Source organism: Rhopalosiphum maidis, chromosome 3 (genome assembly GCF_003676215.2).
Source record: "Rhopalosiphum maidis isolate BTI-1 chromosome 3, ASM367621v3, whole genome shotgun sequence".
Taxonomy (NCBI): Eukaryota; Metazoa; Arthropoda; class Insecta; order Hemiptera; family Aphididae; genus Rhopalosiphum; species Rhopalosiphum maidis.
The window spans coordinates 61,786,022-61,801,231 of NC_040879.1; the positions used below are offsets into that span (position 1 = coordinate 61,786,022).

The 15,210-nt window shown below is 26.9% G+C and overlaps 1 protein-coding gene across 1 annotated transcript in view; it reads left to right on the plus strand.

Annotated features, from left to right (window-relative positions):
- The window catches only part of LOC113558054 (cytosolic carboxypeptidase 6-like), a 70,662-nt gene that overhangs the window by 220 nt on the left and 55,232 nt on the right, over positions 1–15,210 (plus strand). The gene's annotated exons all lie outside the window — the stretch shown is intronic.

Genomic DNA, 15,210 nt, shown 5'->3' on the forward strand with positions numbered 1-15,210 from the left:
AAAATACGAAATTTAAGCATAAAACAGATGATAACAATATAATATTATAAGCCATAAAGATGTACAAATTAACAGAATGTTTTGTACTTTTAAAAAAGAATACACTTGTACAATAACTGAAAAATACCCCTTTCCATATGAATTTGATGATAATTTTTCAATGATAAATTTAAATCATTTCTTAATGCATTGGTCGAGGATCAGGACACTGACTTGTGTTAACTTCGGGCGTAAAATATGAACAATTCGTTGATATTATAAATATTCTTTCGTAAATGTACAAACATTCGGTCAAAAGCCTAATAAAATATACCGCCCCAATCCGGAGACCAGTGGAACGGTGAACGGCACACAACCAACTAGATTCTTCCTGTGGCAGGTCAGCCGTCGACCAAGGTATGGGGAACCTCCCGCCCTCTGTTGGTGTTAATATTGACTTAATGATTAATTCTTCTATAAACAGTTGAAAATGTGAATTTGTAATTTTTATCAAAATTATCATTTATGTATAGTCTAAATAAAAGATTTTATAGCATAGGTAAATATAACAATAAAAATTACAAGCTATAATGTTTACTAATCTTTATTCATATATATAACAAATAACAAATTTTTCACACTATTAATTTATTATCAATTATATTCAATAACCATTACACACCATTGCATAAATCCAATATATTATCAGTATCTTCTAGTTTATTTTCAAAATAAGATGTTGATACTTTCCCAAAGTGGTATGAATGCAAATTTCTGTCTCAGCAAGCCTGGGTGAACTGCTGCACTGCAATCTGAAAAAATGTAGTCAGTTAAATTTGTAAGATTGGTGGAGAATTAATTGAGAAATGAGTGTTTAATAAGCAGTTTAAAATATGAATTTATAACACGAGTCAAATTGTCATTTAAAAGCATGTTTATAGTGTTTTTGAAGTATCAGCATCAATGAATTACATGGAAGTTAATAAAGTTAAATAAGAATCATTTACATAATTTAATGGTGTTGGTTTCATGTCAATTAATTGAGAATTGAGTGTTCATAAGCCATAAAATTTGAATTTTTAATATACTCCAAAATTATCATATAAAAACAAGTTTTATAGAGTTTATGAAACATTGGCATTAATGAAATGTATGATAGTTGTTAATGCTAAATAAGAAACAAATTCTCTTTCTAGTGGTGAAGGTTTCAAGATACTAACATGAGAATTGAGTATTTTATAAGCAATTAAAAAAATGAATTTGTAAATACGCCAAATTTACCATATAAAAACATGTTTTATAGTGTTTATGAAGTATTGGATTAAATGAAATGTATGAAAGGAATTAATCCTAAATAAGAAACATATTCTCTTTCAAGTGGTCAAGGTTTCAAGACACTAAATTGAGAATTGAGTATTTCATAAGCCATAAAAAATTTGAATTTGTAATTACATAATATTATCATATAAAACATGTTTTATAGTGTTTATGAAGTATTGGATTAAATGAAATGTATGAAAGTAATTAATGCTAAATCAGAAACATATTCTCTTTCTAGTGGTCAAGGTTTCAAGATACTAATATGAGAATTGAGTATTTTATAAGCAATTAAAAAATGAATTTGTAAAATACGTCAATTTACCATATAAAAACATGTTTTATAGTGTTTATGAAACATTGGCTTAATGAAATGTATGAAAGTAATTAATGCTAAATCAGAAACAATTTTCTCTTTCTAGTGGTCAAGGTTTCAAGATACTAACATGAGAATTGAGTATTTCATAAGCCATTAAAAATTTGAATTTGTAAAATACGCCAAATTTACATATAAAACATGTTTTATAGTGTTTATGAAGTATTGGATTAAATGAAATGTATGAAAGTTTAATGCTAAATAAGAAACTATTCTCTTTCTAGTGGTCAAGGTTTCAAGATACTAAATGAGAATTGAGTATTTCATAAGCCATAAAAATTTGAATTTGTAATTTACATTAATATTATCATATAAAAACATGTTTTATAGTGTTTATGAATATTGGATTAAATGAATGTATGAAAGTAATTAATGCTAAATCAGATCAATTCTCTTTCTAGTGGTCAAGGTTTCAAGATACTAACATGAGAATTGAGTGTTTCATAAGCCATAAAAATTTGAATTTTAATATACGCCAAATTAACCATATAAAACATGTTTTATAGTGTTTATGAAGTATCAGCATCAAAAATCAACAAAATACATGGAAGTTAATAATGCTAAATAAGAATCATTTACTTAATTCATTGATCTTGGTTTCATGATACTAATTTTTTGTTTCACTAGTATTATTTGCTATCAATTATTTCAATAACCATTACACACACATTGCATAAATCCAATATTATTATCAATATCTTCTAGTTTATTTTCAAAATAAGATGTTGATACTTTCCCAAGTGGTATGAATGCAAATTCCTGTCTCAGCAAGCCTTGAATGAACTGCTGCACTGCAATCTGAAAAAATGTAGTCAGTTAAATATGTAAAATTAGTGGAGAATTAATTGAGAATTGAGTGTTTTTTTATAAGCAGTTTAAAATATGAATTTATAACACGAGTCAAAATTGTCATTTAAAAGCATGTTTATAGTGTTTATGAAGTATCAGCATCAATGAAATACACGGAATTAATAATGCTTAATAAGAATCATTTACCTAATTCATGGTCTTGGTTTCATTATATTTACTTTTTGTTTCACTAATATTAATTTGCTATCAATTACATACGGTTATTATTACACGTACCTTGCAAAGACCATTATTGTTATTATAAGTATCTTCTAGTTTATTTTCAAAATAAGATGTTGATATTTTCCAAAGTGGTATAAATGCAAATTCCTGTCTCAGCAAGCCTTGATTGAACTGCTGCACTGCAATCTGAAAAAAATGTAGTCAGTTAAATATGTAAATTAGTGGAGAATTAATTGAGAATTGAGTGTTTCATAAGCAGTTTAAAATATGAATTTATAACACGAGTCAAAATTGTCATTTAAAAGCATGTTTATAGTGTTTATGAAGTATCAGCATCAATGAATTACATGGAAGTTAATAATGCTAAAACAATCATTTATTTAATCAATCGTCACTACTACACACCATAAGGAGAACGAAAATAATTCTATAACAACTAGTGCGTGGACAACACTGGATAATTTAGAATTGAAACAATCACAACAAACTAACAGACAACCTTCATTTTTATACAAAATAATTGAAAACTATTTACAGTTGAAACTTTAACACAAGTACGAATGTAAACTGTAAAAAGATACAAATTTAAGCATCAACAGATGATAACAAATAATAATTATGATAAGCCATAAAAGATTGTACAATTAACAGAATGTTTTGTACTTTTAAAAAAAAAGAATACACTGTACAATAACTGAAAAATAAACCCTTTTCCAAATGAATTTGATGATAATTTTTCAATGATAAATTTAAATCATTTTCTAATGCATTGGTCGAGGATCAGGACACTGACTTGTGTTAACTTCGGCGTAAATATGAACAATTCGTTGATATTATAAATATTCTTTCGTAAATGTACAAGACATTCGTCAAGCCTAATAAACATACCGCCCCACTCCGGAGACCAGTGAACGGTGAACGGCACACAACCAACTAGATTCTCCTGTGGCAGTCAGCCGTCGACCAAGGTATGGGGAACCTCCCGCCCTCTGTTGGTGTTAATATTGACTTAATGATTAATTCTTCTATAAACAGTTGAAAATGTGAATTTGTAATTTTTATCCAAAATAATCATTTATGTATATCTAAATAAAAGATTTTTATAGCATAGGTAAATAAGAAGAATAAAAATTACAAGCTAAAGTGTTTACTAATCTTTATCATATATATACAAATAACAATTGTTTCACAACTATTAATTTATTATCAATTATATTCAATAACCATTACACACACATTGCATAAATCCAATATTATTATCAATATCTTCTAGTTTATTTTCAAAATAAGATGTTGATACTTTCCCAAAGTGGTATGAATGCAAATTCCTGTCTCAGCAAGCCTTGAATGAACTGCTGCACTGCAATCTGAAAAAATGTAGTCAGTTAAATATATGAAATTAGTGGAGAATTAATTGAGAATTGAGTGTTTTTTATAAGCAGTTTAAAATATGAATTTATAACACGAGTCAAAATTGTCATTTAAAAGCATGTTTATAGTGTTTATGAAGTATCAGCATCAATGAAATACATGAATTAATAATGCTTAATAAGAATCATTTACCTAATTCATTGGTCTTGGTTTCATTATATTTACTTTTTGTTTCACTAATTAAGTTGCTATCAATTACATACGGTTATTATTACACGTACCTTGCAAAAGACCATTATTGTTATTTAAGTATCTTCTAGTTTATTTTCAAATAAGATGTTGATATTTTCCAAAGTGGTATAAATGCAAATTCCTGTCTCAGCAAGCCTTGATTGAACTGCTGCACTGCAATCTGAAAAAAATGTAGTCAGTTAAATATGTAAAATTAGTGGAGAACTAATTGAGAATTGAGTGTTTCATAAGCAGTTTAAAATATGAATTTATAACACGAGTCAAAATTGTCATTTAAAAGCATGTTTTAGTGTTTATGAAGTATCAGCATCAATGAATTACATGAAGTTAATAATGCTAAAAAACAATCATTTACTTAATCCAATCGTCACTACTACACACCATAAGGAGAACGAAAATAATTCTATAACACTAGTGCGTGGACAACACTGGATAATTTAGAAATTGAAACAATCACAAACAAACTAACAGACAACCTTCATTTTTAATACAAAATAATTGAAAACTATTTACAGTTGAAACTTTAACACAAGTACGAATGTAAAACTGTAAAAAGATACGAAATTTAAGCATAAACAGATGATAACAAATAATAATTATGATAAGCCATAAAAGATTGTACAAATTAACAGAATGTTTTGTACTTTTAAAAAAAGAATACACTTGTACAATAACTGAAAAATACCCCTTTTCCATATGAATTTGATGATAATTTTTCAATGATAAATTTAAATCATTTTCTTAATGCATTGGTCGAGGATCAGGACACTGACTTGTGTTAACTTCGGGCGTAAATATGAACAATTCGTTGATATTATAAATATTCTTTCGTAAATGTACAAGACATTCGGTCAAAAGCCTAATAAATATACCGCCCCACTCCGGAGACCAGTGGAACGGTGAACGGCACACAACCAACTAGATTCTTCCTGTGGCAGGTCAGCCGTCGACCAAGGTATGGGGAACCTCCCGCCCTCTGTTGGTGTTAATATTGACTTAATGATTAATTCTTCTATAAACAGTTGAAAATGTGAATTTGTAATTTTTATCAAAATTATCATTTATGTATAGTCTAAATAAAAGATTTTTATAGCATAGGTATAAGAAGAATAAAATTACAAGCTAAAAGTGTTTACTAATCTTTTATTCATATATATAACAAATAACAATTGTTTCACAACTATTAATTTATTATCAATTATATTCAATAACCATTACACACACATTGCATAAATCCAATATTATTATCAGTATCTTCTAGTTTATTTTCAAAATAAGATGTTGATACTTTCCCAAAGTGGTATGAATGCAAATTTCTGTCTCAGCAAGCCTTGGGTGAACTGCTGCACTGCAATCTGAAAAAATGTAGTCAGTTAAATTTGTAAGATTGGTGGAGAATTAATTGAGAAATGAGTGTTTAATAAGCAGTTTAAAATATGAATTTATAACACGAGTCAAAATTGTCATTTAAAAGCATGTTTATAGTGTTTTTGAAGTATCAGCATCAATCAATGAATTACATGGAAGTTAATAAAGTTAAATAAGAATCATTTACATAATTTAATGGTGTTGGTTTCATGTCAATTAATTGAGAATTGAGTGTTTCATAAGCCATAAAAATTTGAATTTTTAATATACTCCAAAATTATCATATAAAAACAAGTTTTATAGAGTTTATGAAACATTGGATTAATGAAATGTGAAAGTATTAATGCTAAATAAGAAACAAATTCTCTTTCTAGTGGTGAAGGTTTCAAGATACTAACATGAGAATTGAGTATTTTAAAGCAATTAAAAAATGAATTTGTAAATACGCCATTTACCATATAAAAACATGTTTTATAGAGTTTATGAAACATTGGCTTAAATGAAATGTATGATAGTTATTAATAATGCTAAATAAAAACAAATTCTCTTTCTAGTGGTGAAGTTTCAAGTACTAACATGAGAATTGAGTATTTTATAAGCATTAAAAAAATGAATTTGTAAATACGTCAAATTTACCATATAAAAACATGTTTTATAGTGTTTATGAAACATTGGCATTAATGAAATGTATGAAAGTAATTAATGCTAAATAAGAAACAAATTCTCTTTCTAGTGGTCAAGGTTTCAAGATACTAACATGAGAATTGAGTATTTTATAAGCAATTAAAAAATGAATTTGTAAAATACGCCAAATTTACCATATAAAAACATGTTTTATAGTGTTTATGAAACATTGGCTTAAATGAAATGTATGAAAGTTATTAATGCTAAATAAGAAACAAATTCTCTTTCTAGTGGTCAAGGTTTCAAGATACTAACATGAGAATAGTATTTTATAAGCATTAAAAAAATGAATTTTTAATATACTCAAATTATCATATAAAAACATGTTTTATAGTGTTTATGAAGTATTGGCATTAATGAAATGTATGAAAGTAATTAATGCTAAATAAGAAACATATTCTCTTTCTAGTGGTCAAGGTTTCAAGATACTACATGAGAATTGAGTATTTATAAGCAATTAAAAAATGAATTTGTAAAATACGCCATTTACCATATAAAAACATGTTTTATAGAGTTTATGAACATTGCTTAAATGTAATGTATGAAAGTAATTAATGCTAAATCAGATCCAATTCTCTTTCTAGTGGTCAAGGTTTCAAGATACTACAAGAGAATTGAGTTTCATAAGCCATGAAAAATTTGAATTTTAATATACGCCAAATTAACCATTAAAAACATGTTTTATAGTGTTTATGAAGTATCAGCATCAACAAAAATACATGGAAGTTAATAATGCTAAATAAGAATCATTTACTTAATTCATTGATCTTGGTTTCATGATACTAATTTTTGTTTCACTAGTATTAATTTGCTATCAATTATATTCAATAACCATTACACACACATTGCATAAATCCAATATTATTATCAATATCTTCTAGTTTATTTTCAAAATAAGATGTTGATACTTTCCCAAAGTGGTATGAATGCAAATTCTGTCTCAGCAAGCCTTGAATGAACTGCTGCACTGCAATCTGAAAAAATGTAGTCAGTTAATATGTAAATTAGTGGAGATTAATTGAGAATTGAGTGTTTTTTTATAGCAGTTTAAAATATGAATTTATAACACGAGTCAAAATTGTCATTTAAAAGCATGTTTGTTAGTGTTTATGAAGTATCAGCATCAATGAAATACACGGAATTAATAATGCTTAATAAGAATCATTTACCTAATTCATTGGTCTTGGTTTCATATTTCTTTTGTTTCACTAATATTAATTGCTATCAATTACATACGTTATTTACACGTACCTTGCAAAAGACCATTATTGTTATTATAAGTATCTTCTAGTTTATTTTCAAAATAAGATGTTGATATTTTCCAAAGTGGTATAAATGCAAATTCCTGTCTCAGCAAGCCTTGATTGAACTGCTGCACTGCAATCTGAAAAAAATGTAGTCAGTTAAATATGTAAAATTAGTGGAGATTAATTGAGAATTGAGTGTTTCATAAGCAGTTTAAAATATGAATTTATAACACGAGTCAAAATTGTCATTTAAAAGCATGTTTATAGTGTTTATGAAGTATCAGCATCAATGAATTACATGGAAGTTAATAATGCTAAAAAACAATCATTTATTTAATCCAATCGTCACTACTACACACCATAAGGAGAACAAAATAATTCTATAACAACTAGTGCGTGGACAACACTGGATAATTTAGAAATTGAAACAATCACAACAAAAACTAACAGACAACCTTCATTTTAATATAAAAAAAAACAAAAATTTGAAAACTATTTACAGTTGAAACTTTAACACAAGTACGAATGTAAACTGTAAAAGATACGAATTTAAGCATCAACAGATGATAACAAATAATAATTATGATAAGCCATAAAAGATTGTACAATTAACAGAATGTTTGTACTTTTAAAAAAGAATACACTTGTACAATAACTGAAAAATACCCCTTTTCCATATGAATTTGATGATAATTTTTCAATGATAAATTTAATCATTTTCTTAATGCATTGGTCGAGGATCAGGACACTGACTTGTGTTAACTTCGGGCGTAAAATATGAACAATTCGTTGATATTATAATATTCTTTCGTAAATGTACAAGACATTCGGTCAAAAGCCTAATAAATACCGCCCCACTCCGGAGACCAGTGGAACGGTGAACGGCACACAACCAACTAGATTCTTCCTGTGGCAGGTCAGCCGTCGACCAAGTATGGGGAACCTCCCGCCCTCTGTTGGTGTTAATATTGACTTAATGATTAATTCTTCTATAAACAGTTGAAAGTGAATTTGTAATTTTTATCAAAATAATCATTTATGTATAGTCTAAATAAAAGATTTTTATAGCATAGGTAAATAAAAGAATAAAATTACAAGCTAAAATGTTTACTAATCTTTTATTCATATATATAACAATAACAATTGTTTCACAATATATTAATTTATTATCAATTATATTCAATAACCATTACACACACATTGCATAAATCCAATATTATTATCAATATCTTCTAGTTTATTTTCAAAATAAGATGTTGATACTTTCCCAAAGTGGTATGAATGCAAATTCTGTCTCAGCAAGCCTTGAATGAACTGCTGCACTGCAATCTGAAAAAAATGTAGTCAGTTAAATATGTAAAATTAGTGGAGAATTAATTGAGAATTGAGTTTTTTTATAAGCAGTTTAAAATATGAATTTATAACACGAGTCAAAATTGTCATTTAAAAGCATGTTTATAGTGTTTATGAAGTATCAGCATCAAAAATACATGGAATTAATAATGCTAATAAGAATCATTTACCTAATTCATTGGTCTTGGTTTCATTATATTTACTTTTTGTTTCACTAATATTAATTGCTATCAATTACATACGGTTATTATTACACACAACCTTGCAAAGACCATTATTGTTATTATAAGTATCTTCTAGTTTATTTTCAAAATAAGATGTTGATATTTTCCAAAGTGGTATAAATGCAAATTCCTGTCTCAGCAAGCCTTGATTGAACTGCTGCACTGCAATCTGAAAAAAATGTAGTCAGTTAAATATGTAAAATTAGTGGAGAATTAATTGAGAATTGAGTGTTTCATAAGCAGTTTAAATATGAATTTATAACACGAGTCAAAATTGTCATTTAAAAGCATGTTTATAGTGTTTATGAAGTATCAGCATCAATGAATTACATGGAAGTTAATAATGCTAAAAAACAATCATTTACTTAATCCAATCGTCACTACTACACACCATAAGGAAACGAAAATAATTCTATAACAACTAGTGCGTGGACAACACTGGATAATTTAGAAATTGAAACAATCACAACAAAAAACTAACAGACAACCTTCATTTTTAATACAAAATAATTGAAAACTATTTACAGTTGAAACTTTAACACAAGTACGAATGTAAAACTGTAAAAGATACGAAATTTAAGCATAACATGATAACAAATAATAATTATGATAAGCCATAAAAGATTGTACAAATTAACAGAATGTTTTGTACTTTTAAAAAAAGAATACACTTGTACAATAACTGAAAAATACCCCTTTTCCATATGAATTTGATGATAATTTTTCAATGATAAATTTAAATCATTTTCTTAATGCATTGGTCGAGGATCAGGACACTGACTTGTGTTAACTTCGGGCGTAAAATATGAACAATTCGTTGATATTATAAATATTCTTTCGTAAATGTACAAGACATTCGGTCAAAAGCCTAATAAATATACCGCCCCAATCCGGAGACCAGTGGAACGGTGAACGGCACACAACCAACTAGATTCTTCCTGTGGCAGGTCAGCCGTCGACCAAGGTATGGGGAACCTCCCGCCCTCTGTTGGTGTTAATATTGACTTAATGATTAATTCTTCTATAAACAGTTGAAAATGTGAATTTGTAATTTTTATCAAAATTATCATTTATGTATAGTCTAAATAAAAGATTTTTATAGCATAGGTAAATAAGAAAATAAAAATTACAAGCTAAAAGTGTTTACTAATCTTTTATTCATATATATAACAAATAACAATTGTTTCACAACTATTAATTTATTATCAATTATATTCAATAACCATTACACACACATTGCATAAATCCAATAATATTATCAGTATCTTCTAGTTTATTTTCAAAATAAGATGTTGATACTTTCCCAAAGTGGTATGAATGCAAATTTCTGTCTCAGCAAGCCTTGGGTGAACTGCTGCACTGCAATCTGAAAAAATGTAGTCAGTTAAATTTGTAAGATTGGTGGAGAATTAATTGAGAAATGAGTGTTTAATAAGCAGTTTAAAATATGAATTTATAACACGAGTCAAAATTGTCATTTAAAAGCATGTTTATAGTGTTTATGAAGTATCAGCATCAATGAATTACATGGAAGTTAATAAAGTTAAATAAGAATCATTTACATAATTTAATGGTGTTGGTTTCATGTCAATTATTGAGAATTGAGTGTTTCATAAGCCATAAAAATTTGAATTTTTAATATACTCCAAAATTATCATATAAAAACAAGTTTTATAGTGTTTATGAAACATTGGATTAAATGAAATGTATGAAAGTAATTAATGCTAAATAAGAAACATATTCTCTTTCTAGTGGTGAAGGTTTCAAGATACTAACATGAGAATTGAGTATTTTATAAGCAATTAAAAAAATGAATTTGTAAAATACGCCAAATTTACCATATAAAAACATGTTTTATAGTGTTTATGAAGTATTGGATTAAATGAAATGTATGAAAGTAATTAATGCTAAATAAGAAACATATTCTCTTTCTAGTGGTCAAGGTTTCAAGATACTAACATGAGAATTGAGTATTTTATAAGCAATTAAAAAAATGAATTTGTAAAATACGTCAAATTTACCATATAAAAACATGTTTTATAGTGTTTATGAAGTATTGGCTTAAATGAAATGTATGAAAGTAATTAATGCTAAATAAGAAACATATTCTCTTTCTAGTGGTCAAGGTTTCAAGATACTAAATGAGAATTGAGTATTTCATAAGCCATAAAAAATTTGAATTTGTAATATACGCCAAATTACCATATAAAAACATGTTTTATAGTGTTTATGAAGTATCAGCATCAACAAAAATACATGGAAGTTAATAATGCTAAATAAGAATCATTTACTTAATTCATTGATCTTGGTTTCATGATACTAATTTTTTGTTTCACTAGTATTAATTTGCTATCAATTATATTCAATAACCATTACACACACATTGCATAAATCCAATATTATTATCAATATCTTCTATTTTTTATAAGATGTTGATACTTTCCCAAAGTGGTATGAATGCAAATTCCTGTCTCAGCAAGCCTTGAATGAACTGCTGCACTGCAATCTGAAAAAATGTAGTCAGTTAAATATGTAAAATTAGTGGAGAATTAATTGAGAATTGAGTGTTTTTTATAAGCAGTTTAAAATATGAATTTATAACACGAGTCAAAATTGTCATTTAAAAGCATGTTTATAGTGTTTATGAAGTATCAGCATCAATGAAATACACGGAATTAATAATGCTTAATAAGAATCATTTACCTAATTCATTGGTCTTGGTTTCATGATATTTACTTTTTGTTTCACTAATATTAAGTTGCTATCAATTACATACGGTTATTATTACACGTACCTTGCAAAAGACCATTATTGTTATTATAAGTATCTTCTAGTTTATTTTCAAAATAAGATGTTGATATTTTCCAAAGTGGTATAAATGCAAATTCCTGTCTCAGCAAGCCTTGATTGAACTGCTGCACTGCAATCTGAAAAAAATGTAGTCAGTTAAATATGTAAAATTAGTGGAGAATTAATTGAGAATTGAGTGTTTCATAAGCAGTTTAAAATATGAATTTATAACACGAGTCAAAATTGTCATTTAAAAGCATGTTTATAGTGTTTATGAAGTATCAGCATCAATGAATTACATGGAAGTTAATAATGCTAAAAAACAATCATTTACTTAATCCAATCGTCACTACTACACACCATAAGGAGAACGAAAATAATTCTATAACAACTAGTGCGTGGACAACACTGGATAATTTAGAAATTGAAACAATCACAACAAAAACTAACAGACAACCTTCATTTTTAATACAAAATAATTGAAAACTATTTACAGTTGAAACTTTAACACAAGTACGAATGTAAAACTGTAAAAAGATACGAAATTTAAGCATAAACAGATGATAACAAATAATAATTATGATAAGCCATAAAAGATTGTACAAATTAACAGAATGTTTTGTACTTTTAAAAAAAGAATACACTTGTACAATAACTGAAAAATACCCCTTTTCCATATGAATTTGATGATAATTTTTCAATGATAAATTTAAATCATTTTCTTAATGCATTGGTCGAGGATCAGGACACTGACTTGTGTTAACTTCGGGCGTAAAATATGAACAATTCGTTGATATTATAAATATTCTTTCGTAAATGTACAAGACATTCGGTCAAAAGCCTAATAAATATACCGCCCCACTCCGGAGACCAGTGGAACGGTGAACGGCACACAACCAACTAGATTCTTCCTGTGGCAGGTCAGCCGTCGACCAAGGTATGGGGAACCTCCCGCCCTCTGTTGGTGTTAATATTGACTTAATGATTAATTCTTCTATAAACAGTTGAAAATGTGAATTTGTAATTTTTATCAAAATTATCATTTATGTATAGTCTAAATAAAAGATTTTTATAGCATAGGTAAATAAGAAGAATAAAAATTACAAGCTAAAAGTGTTTACTAATCTTTTATTCATATATATAACAAATAACAATTGTTTCACAACTATTAATTTATTATCAATTATATTCAATAACCATTACACACACATTGCATAAATCCAATATTATTATCAGTATCTTCTAGTTTATTTTCAAAATAAGATGTTGATACTTTCCCAAAGTGGTATGAATGCAAATTTCTGTCTCAGCAAGCCTTGGGTGAACTGCTGCACTGCAATCTGAAAAAATGTAGTCAGTTAAATTTGTAAGATTGGTGGAGAATTAATTGAGAAATGAGTGTTTAATAAGCAGTTTAAAATATGAATTTATAACACGAGTCAAAATTGTCATTTAAAAGCATGTTTATAGTGTTTTTGAAGTATCAGCATCAATGAATTACATGGAAGTTAATAAAGTTAAATAAGAATCATTTACATAATTTAATGGTGTTGGTTTCATGTCAATTAATTGAGAATTGAGTGTTTCATAAGCCATAAAAAATTTGAATTTTTAATATACTCCAAAATTATCATATAAAAACAAGTTTTATAGTGTTTATGAAGTATTGGATTAAATGAAATGTATGAAAGTAATTAATGCTAAATAAGAAACATATTCTCTTTCCTAGTGGTAAGGTTTCAAGATACTAACTATGAGAATTGAGTATTTTATAAGCAATTAAAAAATGAATTGTAAAATACGTCAAATTTACCATATAAAAACATGTTTTTATAGTGTTTATGAACATTGGCTTAAATGTAATGTATGATAAGTTATTAATGCTAAATAGAAACAAATTCTCTTTCTAGTGGTGAAGGTTTCAAGTACTAACATGAGAATTGAGTATTTTATAAGCAATTAAAAAATGAATTTTTAATATACGTCAAATTTACCATATAAAACATGTTTTATAGTAGTTTATGAAACATTGGCATTAATGTAATGTATGAAAGTAATTAATCCTAAATAAGAAACAAATTCTCTTTCTAGTGGTGCAAGGTTTCAAGATACTATAATGAGAATTGAGTATTTTATAAGCAATTAAAAAAATGAATTTGTAAAATACAGTCAAATTTCCATATAAAACAATGTTTTATAGAGTTTATGAAGTAATTGGATTAATGAATGAATAGTATGAAAGTAATTAATGCTAAATAAGAAACAATATTCTCTTCTAGTGGTCAAAGCTTTCAAGACTACTAAATTGAGAATTGAGTATTTCATAAGCCATAAAAAATTTGAATTTGTAATTTACATTAATATTATCATATAAAAAAATGTTTTATAGTGTTTATGAAGTATTGGATTAAATGAAATGTATGAAAGTAATTAATCCTAAATCAGAAAACATATTCTCTTTCTAGTGGTCAAGGTTTCAAGATACTAATATGAGAATTGAGTATTTTATAAGCAATTAAAAAATGAATTTGTAAAATACGCAAATTTACCATATAAAAACATGTTTTATAGTGTTTATGAAGTATTGGCTTAAATGAAATGTATGAAAGTAATTAATGCTAAATAAGAAACATATTCTCTTTCTAGTGGTCAAACTTTCAAGACACTAAATTGAGAATTGAGTATTTCATAAGCCATAAAAAATTTGAATTTGTAATTTACATTAATATTATCATATAAAAACATGTTTTTATAGTGTTTATGAAGTATCAGCATCAACAAAATACATGGAAGTTAATAATGCTAAATAAGAATCATTTACTTAATTCATTGATCTTGGTTTCATGATACTAATTTTTGTTTCACTAGTATTAATTTGCTATCAATTATATTCAATAACCATTACACACACATTGCATAAATCCAATATTATTATCAATATCTTCTAGTTTATTTTCAAAATAAGATGTTGATACTTTCCCAAAGTGGTATGAATGCAAATTCCTGTCTCAGCATGCCTTGAATGAACTGCTGCACTGCAATCTGAAAAAAATGTAGTCAGTTAAATATGTAAAATTAGTGGAGAATTAATTGAGAATTGAGTGTTTTTTTATAAGCAGTTTAAAATATGAATTTATAACACGAGTCAAAATTGTCATTTAAAAGCATGTTTATAGTGTTTATGAAGTATCAGCATCAATGAAATACACGGAATTAA